This window comes from Triturus cristatus, chromosome 8 (assembly GCF_964204655.1).
Source record: "Triturus cristatus chromosome 8, aTriCri1.1, whole genome shotgun sequence".
Classification (NCBI taxonomy): Eukaryota; Metazoa; Chordata; class Amphibia; order Caudata; family Salamandridae; genus Triturus; species Triturus cristatus.
The window spans coordinates 1,005,675,885-1,005,692,839 of record NC_140591.1 but is presented as its reverse complement, the minus strand read 5'-3'; positions in this window follow the sequence as shown (position 1 = coordinate 1,005,692,839).

The window sequence follows — 16,955 nt, the reverse complement described above, 5'->3', positions numbered from 1 at the left end:
TGCAGCTCATGAAAACCTGGATGTCCTGCACTTACCTGAAACACAGCTCTACCAAAACCTAAATCATCCTGTATGTCACTAACCTTGGACAAACAGTCAAAATCTGGCTCAATGACTAAAACCTGGACTAATTCAGAGCCCAACTTTCACCTAACGCAAGGTCACTTGTAGTCACCACTGACACCGACCTCAACCTCAAGAGAAACATCTCTATGAAAACCAAAACAGCTTGGTACTAGCAGTCCTTACTGTTCAAGCACTTGTACTCTTGCATCTGGGTAATGACAGTACCCTATTCAGTGGCCTTCTGGACTCCACACTGGCACTCATTAGGGGATCCGATACTACTCATCACACCTCGCCAAGGTCCTAAAGAAATATGACAACATCTAGGGTCGGACTGTGACAGAAAATATGCCCAGACACATATATAAAAGAGACCCTTATTAATCAATCAGATAGCTACAAAAGTGACCATTCTGTAAACCGTGGCAGTGTTACAAGGTTTGGGAGACTGCATGCCTTTTTGCTTGTTGCAGGCAATGTTTGTGATAATTTCAGGGAAATCAACAGTAAAAACTGAACTGGCCCACCGGACCATTAAACAGTCCCACTAATAGCCAGAAAACAAACCCACACACTGACCTGTCTAACGTTCTCCATCTCTGATAGCTCTCAGCACACGCAAAAACACTAGGCAATGGGCCTTGTCTCTGTACAGTCTCAGGATCTGGACCAACATTTCCATATCCATCAAGGCTGCCCTTATCTTTCTTCAGTTTATGAAAGAGCTATTGACAAACCTCTTTAAAGAAGACTGCATTCATAACACAATAAGTAATACACCTTCTCTGTCAGAGTCCAGCACTCCCAACTAGATTCACTTTCTACTTGCATGTGTACCACAGACCCTGCACAGTGTTCTGCTGCTGCTAGCCTCAGACTCATCCCCCTACGCAGTGCTTAATTTGTGAAAGAAAGAGTCCCTGTGCCTGAAGCTCTGTTCAGAAGCCGGTGGCTGGTGTAATTAAATGCTGGTGCTCTGAATATCAAGGACGGTAGTCTTTAATCCACTTCCAGACAGTCTCTGTTCCTTTTTCTCACTCCTGCAGGTTTCTGCTTTCTCTCTTGGTTGTAGTTTTTCTGCCTTTTTCTTCCCCCGTTCGGATCTGTATGTTTCTCCCTCTCTTATGCTCTGTAAATATCTGAGAAGGCAAGTAAGTACTTTTGCTCAAAAATAAGTGCTGTTGCACCACATCAGCAACCAACAGCTAAACTTAAGCTCTGCCCTACATCTCGTTCTTAGGGCTAAGTCTTGATTGCTTGATCACGCTTTTCCAAAGAATCAGAGGCCAAAATTCCATCACAAATACACAGTGTCCTGGTTAGTGTTAAATGCCTCTCTGTGGATGGAATTCCAGGCCATTATTGTGGGTTGGATTTTTTAAATTTGAGAGATACTCTATAATTTACAGGCAGCAGGCTAACTATATATCCATTTGTGCCAAGGACTGGACATGTAAGCTTAAGCTCCACTTCAGCTCAGTGAAAAACACCAACATTGAACAGCCCAACGTAGACTCAGGTGTTGTGCTTCCAAAGCAGGGAGCTGCATTCTGTTCATTTTATTTTAGCTCAAGACAAGCCTTCAAGCTTTGCTGAAGTTCTGATGGCCAGCCCTACTCAAATTGACTGACTTGCCTGCATAAAAGGTCCCCCACCAGCTCAAGAAGTCAAGATATGTGAAGGAAGCACCTAAATGACCTTTTTTTCCTTCAAAAAGAAGAGAGTGTCTCAACAAATGAACATCTTTAAGTGCAAGTGAGCTGAGGGTTGAGACTGTCAGGCAAGCACATTTCTTTCCCTCCACCACCTTTTACTGTTTACTGGTTTTTGAGACAATTTCACCCTGCCTTTCATGTGAGCACCCTACACCTATGTGGCCAGCATAATTTCTGGATCAAGAAGAAACTAGTGAGTGCCCTTTTTCCCTGTGGGCTCACAGACACGTGGTCTTTAAGAGTCAGACAGCAGCCTGCACTCCTCCACTGTCAAAGGGTGGAAGTATGTAGAACCTGACCTGGCATCATTAGGACCCTCATGTGGTGAGACTACCACATTCCATCAGCACCCCCATAACCTGAGAGATAACTCATACGTTCCTGGTCAGTTTGTTTTTCATTCTGAACTCCAACACAACCTGCTTTTTCCTTGCTTTGTTACTAATCTCTTGCCTTGTAGTTTGCACTGTTTTGTCTTTCAGTCAGCTAGAAATTAGATAGCAAGCATTAAGACTGGTGAAAGTTTCCAAGTCAGTCACAGGTTAATCAGATGTTGGTGGGAGTATTGGGGTGGCCCATTTTACAACATAGAGAGATGATATCAAGGGGCACAGTAAGTGTGAGGTGATAACTCTTTAGTCAGCATTGCCAGTACCACATGGTATCTCCCTACCATTACTATACCATTATGAGACAATAACCTGTTACTAATAAATAACATACAGGTGAAGACTTACCCAACTTGTTTATGCATGTCTTCCCACATTATAGGGCCATTTGGAGACAGTAATTGGCACTGGCTTTTGGAAGTTGGAATTCGGTCGAATTTTCAACGCACCTGGTTTATTTGGGTGTGGTGAAAACAAAGATCTTTGATTCGGGTGGAATGGTATCATCCATAGAGCTAGTACTCCACCCAGCTTGTGATAGAGCCTATGGTGATTGCTGTTGGGTAGTTTTTCTCTATTCTTTGTTTTTTGCAATATATATCACAGTGGCAGTTGCTACTGTGTAGTTACATTTATGTCAGAGTTTCCATAGAGAGAGTGTCTAGTTTTTCGCTAATAGCTTTAGTGCCATTTGAGAAATCTTCACAAAACCTTCCAAGAAAAGTTCCTCCACCTCAGCTCCTTCCTGGAAAGTTTCAGAGTGACTGTCAAGTTGGTGCAAGAAAAAGTAGGGGGTCCCAAACTATCTTTCACCCATGCACTTTCCTATAGGACTTTTGGGAAGCGATAAGGAAAAACAGTTCAACAGAATTACACCAAATTTGGCAGAAAGCTAGATCTTTACTCTGAAAAAGGTGTTTTTGTGATTTAATGTAAATCTATCCAGCCATTTCTGAGAAATTAAGGATCAATATATAGTGATATCTGGACGGTTGGTCTCGCAGGAATCCTGCGGTTCTCCAGTGGCACAACAAATGTTAAAAATAAAGCATTTTGAATGGCTGAGAGGGTCTTTTTCCCATCAGTCTATTCATTCCGGTGATAATCTGATTGGCTGGCCGCAACATGAAGAAAAATGTTGTAGTCACCATTACAGAAAATGAGGACTCTATCCCCGGGTCCTTCAAAGTTAAAATAAAAAAGATAGCATATATGAGGGCAGGTGGGGCTACCCTGACCCCATGGCACATCTGGGCCAAAATGAAAAAAATACATATGTGCTGTAGGACTCTATGTGGTTCCCCTTAAGGTACAGCTGAACTCTCATTGGAGACTACTAGTGCAAGACCAATGCAAGCTTCACAAACTGAAGCTTGTATGACTTTCCTCTTTATGCAAGAATTAAAAGATATTAGCTAATGAGATACTGATTTTTTGCATATCAGAGATACTGCTGCACCGGTTTTGGGTACTGCTGTAATGATACACCTAAAAGTGCCAAAAAGCTGCCAGAAACTGTAAGACACCTTTGTTAGTTGGGCTTAAGAGGTCAACTCTGGGATCAAAGTTTAAATAAAACAACCCCTTCACAGAAGACACAACTTTGTTTTTTTCTTCGGGGTCCCGTGGTACTCCTGCAAGACCTGAACTGGAAGTAAACCAACATGGTATTCCCGCTGGACCCTCTTATTGGTTCTATATGTCCAGCAGGTCAATTTTCCATATTTTGGTCACTCAAGCTCACTGGTTTGATATTTTTTGCAGTTTAACAGAGAGTGCAGGACTTTACATATTTTAAGTTTCAACATTTACATGTTTTTGTTTCTTACATTTTGCTCATAATTTATAACTATAATATCAATGACAAATTTCAAAAGCACTTAGTGATAGCTCTGCGCAAACTTTACATGCTCGCTGAAATAGGAGGAAAGACATATACACAAATGGCTACTGCTCCTTTTGTAAGCCCAGATGTCTTAACAGATAGGTTTTCAAATGTCCTGGAGCATACATCTACATACAATAAGTTCAGGCACAAGTTTAGAAATACATGCTGGTGGACGGCGTACATCCTCTGTTTCCACTGGGTGGATGCTGTCGTCCCTGCCAAGAAGTTGAGCTGCTGTAAGTTAGCGTGAGAATGAAGGGGGATTCAGCTGGATCCCAGACCTGGCAGCTATTAATGAGGTTGATCAGGGATCCACCTGGCCCCAGCGAAATATGCTTAATTTGTTTTGGTGTCAGTTGCCAACAACGAGACACATTTGTGTTTTTATAACCTTTATTTTTATTTTGCAATAAGAACACAATGGGTGCACATTGTCCAGCACGTAGGCAGGAGAGGCCAATCACAGCAGTTCACACAATGAAAAAAGATACAACAGAGCAGTCAACTTCCAATCATACATAGGTTCAAAACTAGAGGCCTGTGGATGATTCCCTAAGGGGGATGCCCTATTGACCCTGTTCCAACCCACTGCTTGCCACCTCTGAGTCATTCTGTTAGCTCTCAGCTCTTGCTGAAGTTAGGAGGTCCCTGCAGAGCGCTCTCCAAGTCATGAGATCCTCAGCCAGCTTCTCGTCCCTCCTTCTTGCCTTCATGTGTACTTCTTCAGCAATCGATCATTCTCGCATGTCTCTCCACCGATCAGTCATCAAGGGAGAGGACCTACCCATCCATACAATGGCAATCTTACGTCTCGCTAGAACCAGGGGTAATTGCAGCAATTTGTAGGCCATCTTGCACGTTTTAGGCCTTGGAACCTGCCCCAGTAGGCAGTGGAGTGGGGTGGCCTCAATCCGAAGGACTGTTCCTCTCCTCAGCCACTCAATGACTAGCTTCCAGAATCTGTGCACCTCGGGGCACTACCAGGCTAGGTACCGAGACACAATTTACTGGTACCCACATGTTGTCTTCTTTCTGTTCAGAGCAGCAACATACAGGTGGTGAGGGGGCTTTCTTACTTTAGTTGCCAGCTGGGCCCAAAACAAAGGCCATCAGCCCTCTTGTTTGTTCAAGCATGACCCTGGCTGGGGGTTATTTGGATTTTACCACCTAGATGCCAATGCACTGAAAGGAAACAGAGGCACATAGCTTGTTATCACTTAACACATATTTAAAAGAGACTATGATTTGGAGGCAGGCTTATGACTTTGGTCAAACCCTATATATCCAAGATATACAAGCACTGTAAGAATGTCAGATGTGTATTGGTCTGTACGAGTATTTACATCAATAACAATTTAAATAGCACTTACTAATTGTTTTAAATTAATTCTTTCATAGCGCTAATCATCCCCCTGTAGGGTGTCAGAGCCCTTTACATCACATGCATCACATTATACATTGACAATAGAACATACAAGTGTGTACAGGATGTTACATAAGACAATAATGGTTTCAAGATGCAGAAATCACGCATCATCTTTACTGGTAGGAATTATATGTTAAGAGTGCATGGCCAGTAGAAACACAAAGACAGGATTTAAAACATATTGCGTGCTTGGGGTTGTCTTTACTATTAAGACTTTATTACTACCCAAAGAAAACCTTTTTAGCAGCCTTATAATAAAAGAATGAGAACAAGCATTAAGGTTCTAAGCCCATGTTTTGAGGTTTGCATGTATGTCTTTGATGCCAGTTCATATCTTACTGTACTATATTGGAACTACTGGAATTTATGAACTGTAAGTAATAAAAGGATATGTGTGCCTAAAGCCACTTACCTAGCTACAGAAAATAAAAATCTGTCCTCTGCATGTTACATGATGTGATTTGCAGGAGATACATTGCAACTTTATGAGAAAACACAGATATCTCCATCAATTGTATTAACCACCAGAGTTATCTTACCATTATTATTATTCCATGAGATTTACTTGGCACACAAAGCTCTATGCAACAAGTGCCTTAACCCCATAGGGTATTTTAAGATGCCCCCTTTGCAAACAATTAAGCTATAACATATTTACAGTCACATTTCTCCTTGTTGCCAATTTCTTTGAGGTAGTTTTCCCAACAAAAAAAATATCTAAGTTGACTGTCAGGCAGCTTTTATAATTCTGCACCTTATGACCCCACCCCTTTTTTGCCACACCATAACTTCCAATTTATGGGTTCCCAGAAGAAACCTGTTTCCAATCCTAGCACTGATAAAAGGATCTCACATAGGGCAGTAGCTAGGCTGAAAAATCATTATATGCCTGCCTTACATCCGCCCTTTGATTTTTCCCTTAACTTCCAGCACCAGTAGCCTGTATAAAATCAGCAGGAAATACATAGAAAAATGTCTGCCCTGCAATTCTCCCAGAATGCAGCATGCCTGGAAGCCGGTAGATCAGCATTTGTTGCACACCATTTAAAAATGGGAGCAGCTAGAAGGTTGGTCTGTTTACTCCTGGGCCCCTACACATGCCTTAGCCCTCCCCTGCCTTGCCTTCCATTGGTGCTAGAGCACATGCTGCACACGGACAGAAAGAGGAAAAAGAAGAAAGAAGCCTGACAGAGATTGTCGTCAAAGAGGAGTTGGCTGTATCCAGATCTTCTTTCCAGCTCTTGGTAAGTGCAAATACCCCAATCCAACTTCACCCCATTCCACTGCAGAGAACATACTGGGGCCTATTTACAAGCCTCTTGCTCCGCCGGTGCATCACTTTTTCACAGATAAAAAGTGACGCGCCGGTGGTACAAGGGTCTTGTAAATAAACTCCTCTTTGTCTTATCTTTGGAGCAAATGCTGCCCTTTCCATGCATTAACTGCTTGGCATGTGGCCCAGTTCTGAGGAAATGCTTCTGATTCCAAAGGCTCAGCCCAAGGGTACCAACATAGCTTCTTTAAAAATGGGAAAGCAAACAGACCAACAGGGAGAGGCCGTACTAGAGCTGAACCATGAAACTGACAAGTAATTCATGAAATAAAATATTTAAAAAATTTACTTTGTTTAAATGCAGAAACATTTCATCATAGTATTTCAGATTATATCACTCCATTTATTAAAAGTGATAGTCTAAATTTAGTGTGAATTTACAAATTTTCACTCTGACAACAATTATATTAATGAACTTAGAGGCAGGCAAGTCAATTGGCATGAACAACTATGTAGCCTAGTTTCTTATTGAACATGGAAGCAACATTATAGTCAATTAACACAAACACAATTTGGTCAATTGGCAAAGCCAGGATTGAGCCCAGGTTTTCTGCTTTCACGTTGTATAGTTCTGGAACTAGCAGAGCATCTCTTTAGTTCTCCTGTTTTACATCAAAGGTTAATGCTTTGTTTTTAATTCATGGTGCACGAGGTGTGAGAAAGGAAAAGAATAGAGGGAAAAAGATGAAATCAACACGAAGATTCTCAAAAAAGAAGCAAATGAGAATTTGTTTTAAAGAAAACATCGAGGTTTCAGTTAGTACAGAGACTTCCTTCGAGCCCCTGCAAAATACATCACGAGATATGAAGCTGGAAGATGATACCGATTTTGTGAACCTTCAGAATAAAGAATTAACAACAGAGTCGATGGTGGCCTATGAGGCCTCCCCCTCGAATATTCTGTACTCCAAAGGAGATTGTGCTATTACCGTAGTAGAGGAGCTTCCATTACCTATAACAGTGGAGCAGTCAAGGCCAGTTAACCATTTTTCATCAGTACTTAACCCCCTGGCTGTCCCCTTCTCTGACACTGTAAAAATGAGAGGTAAATCAGAGATAACTGGTGTTGAACCCCTCTGGGAAAACATGGACACACTACAGTTAGATTGTATTCCTCTGTTTGATACAGATTTAATATTAAATAGGACTTCATTACTTAAATGTCTCTCGGAGATTGAAAGTTTGAAACTTAAACAAAGTAGTGGTATAAATCTAGTCTCCATCTTAAATACAGAAGTTGGTTATAAGTCGAGGGTAAGGTTTAATGCAAACATTATTGCAATTCTTATATTACAATGTTCAGAAGGCCTCCAAAGCAGGGGGATTGATGTCATTCCACTCTTTGAGATACCCCGAAATAGAGCCCTCGACAATAGGTCTCTGTCAACTCACTCACACTTAAACAGTAGAAATTCCTTGCATGAAACAGAGGAATTAAAAGTCTGTATTAATAAAAATGGTAGACAAGTGAAACTTAAAGAATGCCCCCCCCCCCCTTTCCTTTAAATGGAATTCTAAAGAAGAGAGTCTAAAATGGAATTGGTTACCTGGTGTATTATCAAGCAGATCTAACAGTAAACATCTACAACAGCCATCCTTCTAGCAATGAACTAAAAATAATATCCTGGAATACTGCAGGAATACAGAATAGTATGGAGAAGTTATTATATTTAAGTGCAATAGATGCAAACATGATTTATCTTCAGGAGACCTGGTGCACAGAGGAACTGGTATGTAGGGATTATTTCACTTTAGATTGTAAAGCAACCCCGTCCAGGAGGGGACATGCAAAGGGAGGGGTGGCTTGCTTACTGTCAAATAAGATAAAATGGAAGTACGATTACTATAAAGACTCTAGTAATCTTTTTTGAAAGTAATGTTGTATAATCTTGATAATAATGTAAAAAGTCCACCGCTAATGTTGATAAATGCCTATATTCCGCCAGATGCCTCTCATGATGTTCTCTTAAAGGCGTTTTTTTCCTACATTAAAAAAGTTAATGATGTAGAACTTCCCCCTCATATAGTTCTGGTAGGAGATCTTAGTTGTAAAATCTCTAACTCTACTTTGGATAGAATCCGAAATAAAGAAAAAGATGAACCCATGCAGATTCCACAAGCTCTCTTTCCACAAAATATAAGAACTAATAAGAGAGGGAAAATGTTTGTTGATGAATTAATGAAGGTTGATGGCATTATAGTAAATGGAAGATTTCCTTTGGATACACCGGCAACTTTTACTTGTAAAACCTATAGTGGAGAATCTACCTTAGACTATGTGGTAGTGGGAAGTTCCTCCTTTTTCTTATTAAAAGACCTAAAGGTCTCTAATTCTTTCTGTAGTGACCATAAGTTACTAACTCTATTGTAAATTTTAATTTTGTTTTCGCACGATCCATGCCATGGGCATTAAATGGTGAATCTGTTAGTTTTGCTAAGAAAACAGGGAGATGTCATTGGGATAACAAAGCCATCTAATGCCTTGACAGTATCTTAGAGGTCACCTTAGAGAAATTGCCTAGTTGGAATGGAACATAAATTGCAAGTTTTAACACATTCATGAATCAAGCGGTAGAAATTGAAAAGAAGGTGAACCAAAGAAAAATCATTAAAGCAGTCCCCAGAATCCTCCTGCCATTAAACCTTGAAATAAATAAACTAGTTAGGGAACAGTACTTGAATTACTCCTCGGAAAGATATTATTGAATATTATTATTAAAAAGGAGGAGGACTCGGGTAAAGGTTAAGTTAAGAAAAGAGAGGGAAGATAACATTTGGATTAAAGTGAGAGTAGCAGCCTCTAAAGACCAGGTAAGAATCTTTTGGTCTGTCATCGTGGCGGGATGTGGAGCTAGATCTCGACCACCTACCTGTGGCCATTGAAGAAAGTAAATGGGTTAGCTTTAGTCAGGATTTATATGCAGATAATGCAATGGCAATTAAGTACATCCCACCAAAGGAAGACCCATCATCTTATGGATCGCCTTCTGAAAAAGAAATAGAAATGGCGATCAGGGGGATGCGTTCCGCAGGAGCAATGGGCCTCAATGAATTACCAATCACAGTTTTAAAACAAAATATATACTGGGGAGTAAAATTCTTTATCCGGTGTTCAAGTATTGCTATGAAAACAAAATGGTTCCCCCCTCTTGGAAGGGGAGTATAATAGTCCCTCTGTTCAAGAAAGGAGATCAAGATGCTCCTCACAACTATCATCAAATTGCGCTTCTTGACACAGTGGGTAAAGTTTTTGCTAAGTGCCTCTTGACCCAAATCAATGACTGGGTGGATGCGGATAAAATGTTGCCATTGGAGCAAACCGGGTTTAGGACAAAGCATGGAACAATTGATAACCTAACTGCACTACAGGTAATAAATGAAAAATATGTTAAAGTTAGAGGAGGGAGGGTGTATACAGCCTTTTTAGATTTCTCCAGAGCATTCGATAAAGTAGATCGTCTCCTGCTGTGGAGAAAACTGTCAAATCTGGGTATGCCAGACACCCTTTTGGAGTTAGTTTGTGCTCTTGGTGCAAGGTCCTAATGGGAGTGGGAAAAGGTCTCTCCCAAATCATTCCTACTGCAAATAGCCTAAAACAAGGATGTTTATTGGCTCCCCTACTTTTCTCCCTATATATCTTTGATCTTCCTCACAATTTGGCCCAAAGTGAGGGCATTGACCCGTTACTGGGGAGAAAACCAATTGCATGTCTACTTTATGCAGACGACATAATAATATTGGATCTTACGCCTAGGGGATTAAATAGTCATCTGCAGGCACTTCATAAATTTGCAGAGGCCCACTATTTAAACATTAATATATCTAAAAGCAAAATCATGTGCATGCACGGAAGAAAGAAAATGCAGTACGGGAATTTTGTATGGTCTGTAGATGGCCAAAAATTGGAACTTATAAAATCTTACACTTTTTTGGGAAAAATAGTGTGTGGCAACCTAAGAGTAGCAAGAGTAACAGCTCCTGATGTCAGTTCTGCTGACTCCTGTGATAGGATTGCGGATTTTTTCGCGGAGAAGGTGGGAAAGATCTATGCCACCTTCCCTGAATGCTCATCAGGGAGGCATTAGCAGTAAAGGGGTACTCAGGGTTCCAAAGGCGGATTGCCTTTGTGACTTTGGAGTCCCCAGTAGGGACATACTTAACAAAATAGCCCATGGTATTAAGTCCGGCTCACCTACAGATCCGGCCTCCCCTAAGATTCTTAGCGGGAGCTTAGCTGTAATAGAACCCTATATTAGACATCTTCTTGAGCTTTCATTTTCATCAGGAGTTGTCCCTAAAAGTTGGAAAGCGGCTATTGTCATTCTTTTAAAAAAGAAACCGAACATCTGTATGAGTCAGTTGGATAATCTTCACCCCATCTCCCTCCTGACCTATTTTGCGAAAGTAGCAGAGAAGGTGGTTAACATCCAACTGACTGCGCATATTAATCACCATAACCTTCTCCATCCTACACAATCTGGCTTCTGTGCCACTTATTCTACTGAATCGGCTCTGCTCTTATCTACGGAAACGATCCGCAGGCAGGTAGATGCAGGACAGACGGCTGCTCTAGTCCTTTTAGATCTCAGTGCCGCTTTCGACACTGTTGCCCATCACACGCTGCTTCAACGTCTGAGAAAAGGTGGCGTGGGGTGTAAGGCGATGGAGTGGTTTTGCTCCTTCCTATGTGACCGCAGTTTTCAGGTGTCACAGAAACCTTTCCTATCTAAAAGCGTCAAGCTGGACCAAGGGGTCCCTCAGGGCTCCATACTTAGCCCAACTCTCTTCAATCTCTACATTGCTCCTCTGGCTGAGATTGTGGGGAAGTTTGGAGTTAGTATGGTGTCATATGCTGACGATACTCAGCTTGTGGTGACTCTTACTCAAGGCTTTGAGGAGGCAGCATTGAACTTCTCAATGTGTCTTCAGGAGTTAGCGTCCTGGATGGCCTTAAATTGCCTTAAACTGAATGGCAACAAAACAGAGGTTTTAGTGGTTGGTAAGGCCCCCTCGACCTGGTCCTCTGCTTGGTGGCCCCAAACCTTGGGCCCGACTCCATCTCCTAAGGACCAGGTAAAGAACTTGGGGATGTGGTTGGACACTAAATTGTCTTTTGAGACTCATACTAGGCGAGTGACAGGAAATTGTGTTGGGGTCCTGAGCACTCTCCGGAAGACCTTAGATACACTCCCTGTGTCAGCTAGAAAAAAAATGGTCCACGCCCTTGTGACTTCCCGTTTGGACTACGGTAATGCTCTGTATTTTGGAGCCAACATTAAATGTGTTCAGAGACTCCGGCGCATCCAGAATGCGGCTGCACGTCTCATATTAATGCTCCCGAGGAGAGCCTCATCTAGCATGGCCCTGGTTTCCCTGCGTTGGCTCCCGGTGAGGGAACGTGTTTTGTTTAAAGCCATGTGTGTTAGCCATCGCATTATACAGAAGAGGGGCCCTTCCTATCTGCATGACCTCCTTACCCCGTATGTTCCTACGCTGGGTTTAAGATCCAGCGGGATGGGTCAGGTCAGCATCACGAGGATCAGAAGAGCCAGGATGGGTGGACGCTCTTTTAGCTTTCTAGCAGCCACCCATTGGAATACGCTCCCGATAGAGCTCCGGCTGGAACCGTCGGAGACTTTTTTTCGGAAAAAGCTCAAGACGTGGCTTTTCCCATCTGGCTACTCCACTGTCTGACCTCACTCTGTGCAGTTCTTTTCTGTCTGAATCGGGGGCTTGTCGTAGCGCTGAGACGCACTAGCTAGTGCAGCCATGCGCTATATAGATTTGATTTGATTCGATTTGAAGTGACAAAGCCCATATAGAGAATAACATCCGTAAAGCTACTACGCAGGGGAAAAGCTTGGGCTCCCTCTACAGATCTACTAGAAAAAGACACTTGCACTTTTATTAGAGGTATTTAGTGCAAAAATCCCTGCTTCGCTGTTGTATGGTATTGAATTGCACGATGTAGAGTATTTTTTTTTTTTTTAAATACAACAGAAGGCCAAATTTTAAAGAGCCTAGCCTGAGTCAACTCTGCTTGTCCTGTGGCTGCTCTCAGGTTAGAATTTGGTTTAAGAAGTAGCTGGGTACAGGGTCTTGCGGGATAGTGCGATGGGTAGTAAGCCTGGTAAAGGGTGATGCTGGTACATTAAGATTTTTAATTCAGAAAGAAATATTAGAAAGTTTAAAAGAGCAGTCATTAATTCTTAAGAGTCTCTGCTCTTCACCCTATCGTCATATCAATTAAGGGCCACTTTGAAACAGGCCACTTGGGAATTAAGTTTCACAAGGGACAGGGAAGCTCGCATTTTAAAGAGTGGTATCCACTCGGCCATAGACTCCTGTGTGATAAATAAAGTACAGGCCTATATTTCATGGAACCCGCCCCATGGAGTGCGCCGCTTTTGGCTATTATTGAGGCAGGGTATGCTGCCCTTAAATACCGGACTGTCTAAATGGTATGGTTCTTCCCCGATTTGTAATTTGTGTAATAATACCATTCAGGATGTTAATCATGTGCTTTTTTTTTGCCCCGCTTTATTATTGTGTCGGTGTAAATGGATGAGACCAATTTGTTTAAAATTATCTATTCTCTCGGCCTCTGCACTAATTGATTCTATTTATGAGCCACCAAATTAAATGTTCTGTCATAGGATTTTTAACTTTTTTAAGTGTTTTTTAAATTTGTATTAACGCTCATTAGAAGAAGGGAGCAATTATTAACTTTGGTTTTTAACCTGTTGTTATACAGTATTAAGGGCATAAAGGATATTTTAATTATCTCCAATTGTATAAAAATAGTACAATGTTTTGTATTTGGAGATTTTTACTGTCGGCTTTCGCTTAGGATTGTAGAAACTAGGCGCCAGATGTAGGTAAATGTGAAATACCGATTCCACTAATACCGAATTTTACCGATTCGGTATTAAGAAATCGGTATTTCCTATGTAGGTAAAGATTCGGTAAAAAATACTGAATCCTTAAAATTCCTTATTACCGAACCGGTAATTGAGATCCGGTAATAAGGAATACCGACCCATTCATTTCTATGGGCTTGGAGGCCCATAGGAATGAAGGTGAAGACATTCACTATTAGCGTTTCGGTATTACCGAATCGTTAATAGCGGGAGGTACTTCAAGGGTGCCAGGGTGTCCAAAGGACACCCTGTTGCACCCCTGAAATGTGCATGTGTGCACATGTGGCGCACATTCATGCCCTAAGGGCATGGATGTGTGCCACATGGCACATTAAAAAAAGCAAAAAAGTGCTTTTGGTAAGGAAATCGCTACTTACCACCAACTTGAAGTTGGTGGTAAATAGCGAATCCTTAAGGCTGAGGTGCACTGTTTTCAGTGCTTCCTACATTGCATTTAAGGAATCGGTATTACCGATTCCTTAAATGCAAGAGCAATAAGGAATCGGTATTTACCGATTCCTTTTTTATCGATTCCTTACCTACATCGCACATGGCTAAATACCGGTCGGTAACACTGAAATTTACCGAATTTCGCCGTTACCGACCGGTATTTAGCCACCTACATCTGGCCCTATGTTGCATACATTTTTTATATGTTGTTGGTCTTTCAGTTTATGTGGATCTCTTTGGAGTTCCAAGATCATAAATATATAAACTTGAACTTGGTGCATGAGGTTGGAGCGTGGGTGGCAGGCAGAAGCCACATGCAAGTCATTTGCCTTAAGCGCCTAATATGTGGCCTGGATTCTTATTATAAATAGAGCAACATTATAGTCCACTAAATTAAGAACAAGAGAGCTATCTGCCTGAGATCAGAACATTTGGTCAAGTAGGGAAGCCAGGATAGACCCCATGTTTTCTGCTTTCGCATTGTACAGTTCAGCCACTAGAAGAGAATCTCTTTATTTGTCCTGCTTTACATCAAAGTTTGATGCTTTGTCTTGGCACATGAGGTTGGAGCGTAGGTGGCGCGCGAAAGTCACATGAAAGTTAATTATTATGGCACCCTGTATATGGCCTAGATTCTTTTTATGCATGGAGCATCAGTATAGTCTATAAAATCACCCAAAAGAGTTATCTGTCTAGACTCGCCACTCATAGCTAAGCCCCGTTTTAGCTTCCACTTATTGTTGTATTTATGTGAAAGTGCAGAGATCAATATATGTTTACTTGCACAACTGTCAACATGAACCAATCGTTTCACATTTTGTCATCTGCACAGACTGATGTGCACCTATTGGCCAACTTGTAGAAATCACTTACTTGTTTCTTCTCTCAACCAATCTGTAACTGTATACTTTTCCCCTCAAATAAGGGCTGTTTCACATATAATCCTGCTTGCTCATCCTTGCCCCAAATATTTCAGTACTGAACAGAAGTATCTCAGTCCGTCACATCACAACAAAAAATGATTTCCAAACATTTGAAAGTATGTATTTTATTTACCAGCTACCAAACAATAAATGTTGAAGAGCTGTTTATTGTGAAAGGAAGATAAGTTTATTTTTTATAACTCTGGCAATTCTGGAGTGCTGGATATGGCTGTGTTAAAGTTGGCCAAGTTGTTACTCTGCCTCGAAATGGTTGGTCTTGTTCTTTGCCCTTCCCAACCCCTACTTATTGCAGCAATGTTGCAGAGTTTGCAATGTACTGTATCATAGCACAATAACACAGAGTAGCTTTGCTTAAGCCCGGCAGGGTGAAGTAATTCAGAGTTATGCTATGTACGAGATGAAAGATCATATATGCTTACAAAGGGCTGGTTCCTTCAGGATGGGGTTACAGAGAATAGGCGAGCTCACAGGTCAGAAATACTGTATAAAAGTAGGCCTTCTCCAGTTTACAATGTTGGCAATGTAAGATGTCTAGGATGTGCAAAGTTCTCATTAGTATGCACAGTCTAATGTAGATTTTGATTATTGGCCAAAGTTTGTGGCATCTCTCACTGTTCCTACATCTCCACACCAGTGTAGTTTTTCTATTTGCAATATTTCCTTGCAAAGTCCAATATTTTTTTGAAAGTGAAAGTGCTTATTCGGACTGGAATTGCATGTACCCTTTCCTTATGAGGTAACTTTATCACCATATCATCCTCATGTTTGATACTGGATATCTTACACTTATTTCGATGTGAAGCTGATACCACTTACTGTGAAATTTACAGTCCATTTTTTGTGTGGGTATTCTGGTGGTACTGATTCCAGCATGAACTGACAGTGGAAAAGAGCTCCTCACCATTTGCTTGACTTGCGTGAGTTGACCTGGGGGATGCTTAGTGCATTAAGGTCTCATTTTTAAATGTCTTAAAAAAATTGCGTTCTTGCAGAAAATTGGACTAGGGTCTAAAGTGATGGTGCCAGTGTAATGCTAGGGAGAAAAATCTGGTGTTTTGGAGAGGCTATGTTCAAAATACCCTTACTTTGTAAAATGGACCTGCCTTTGCCACCGGGATGACCTCAGTGTATCAGGCATCATATACTGTGCTAGGCCTTAAGCTCCTCAAATGATTTTTTGTACAAATGTTTTTCTGTCTACCACCAGTCTCAGAAAAATCAGCAGGCAATTCTCAAAATCGGGTGAGTATTTTCAATTTGTTGGATTGCCTCTAGCAAAAGGGCAGTCGAACAGATGAACAAACAATTGAAATTGGCTTATTTAAAGGCATGCCAATCTGCAGCGGAGAATCTCCTTGCCAGATGAAAATAAGATAGATGTAGTCAATCCACACAGTTGGCAATACAATACTCAGAGCCCATGGTATGAAGACGAGGACAAACTGCAAAACCTGTTCAGGAGTTTCTCTCTTAATTATAAACTCACATCAGAAGTTTCCAGAGACGATATTGACAGTGGTGGGAAAGAGATTCAACTGCAACATTGTTTTGAGAGCAATAAAAATACCAGTGACTTCAAATGACTGCAAAAGGAGTTTCAGCTTAATGAACCTGGTGACGCCACCCTTACAAAACAGTCTTGGTACCAGGGCTGGACTGGCCGTAGAGGGCACCTGGCGTTTCCCCAGTGGGCCACCAGGGTGGCAGCCGGGTTTGGACCCCTGGGGTCCGGTTTTGTTACCGGGGGCCGATTTTGCAGCATAGCTGCAATATGGGCCCTCTGTAACAAAATCGGCAGCAGTGAGATGGGAGTGGTGCTTTTCA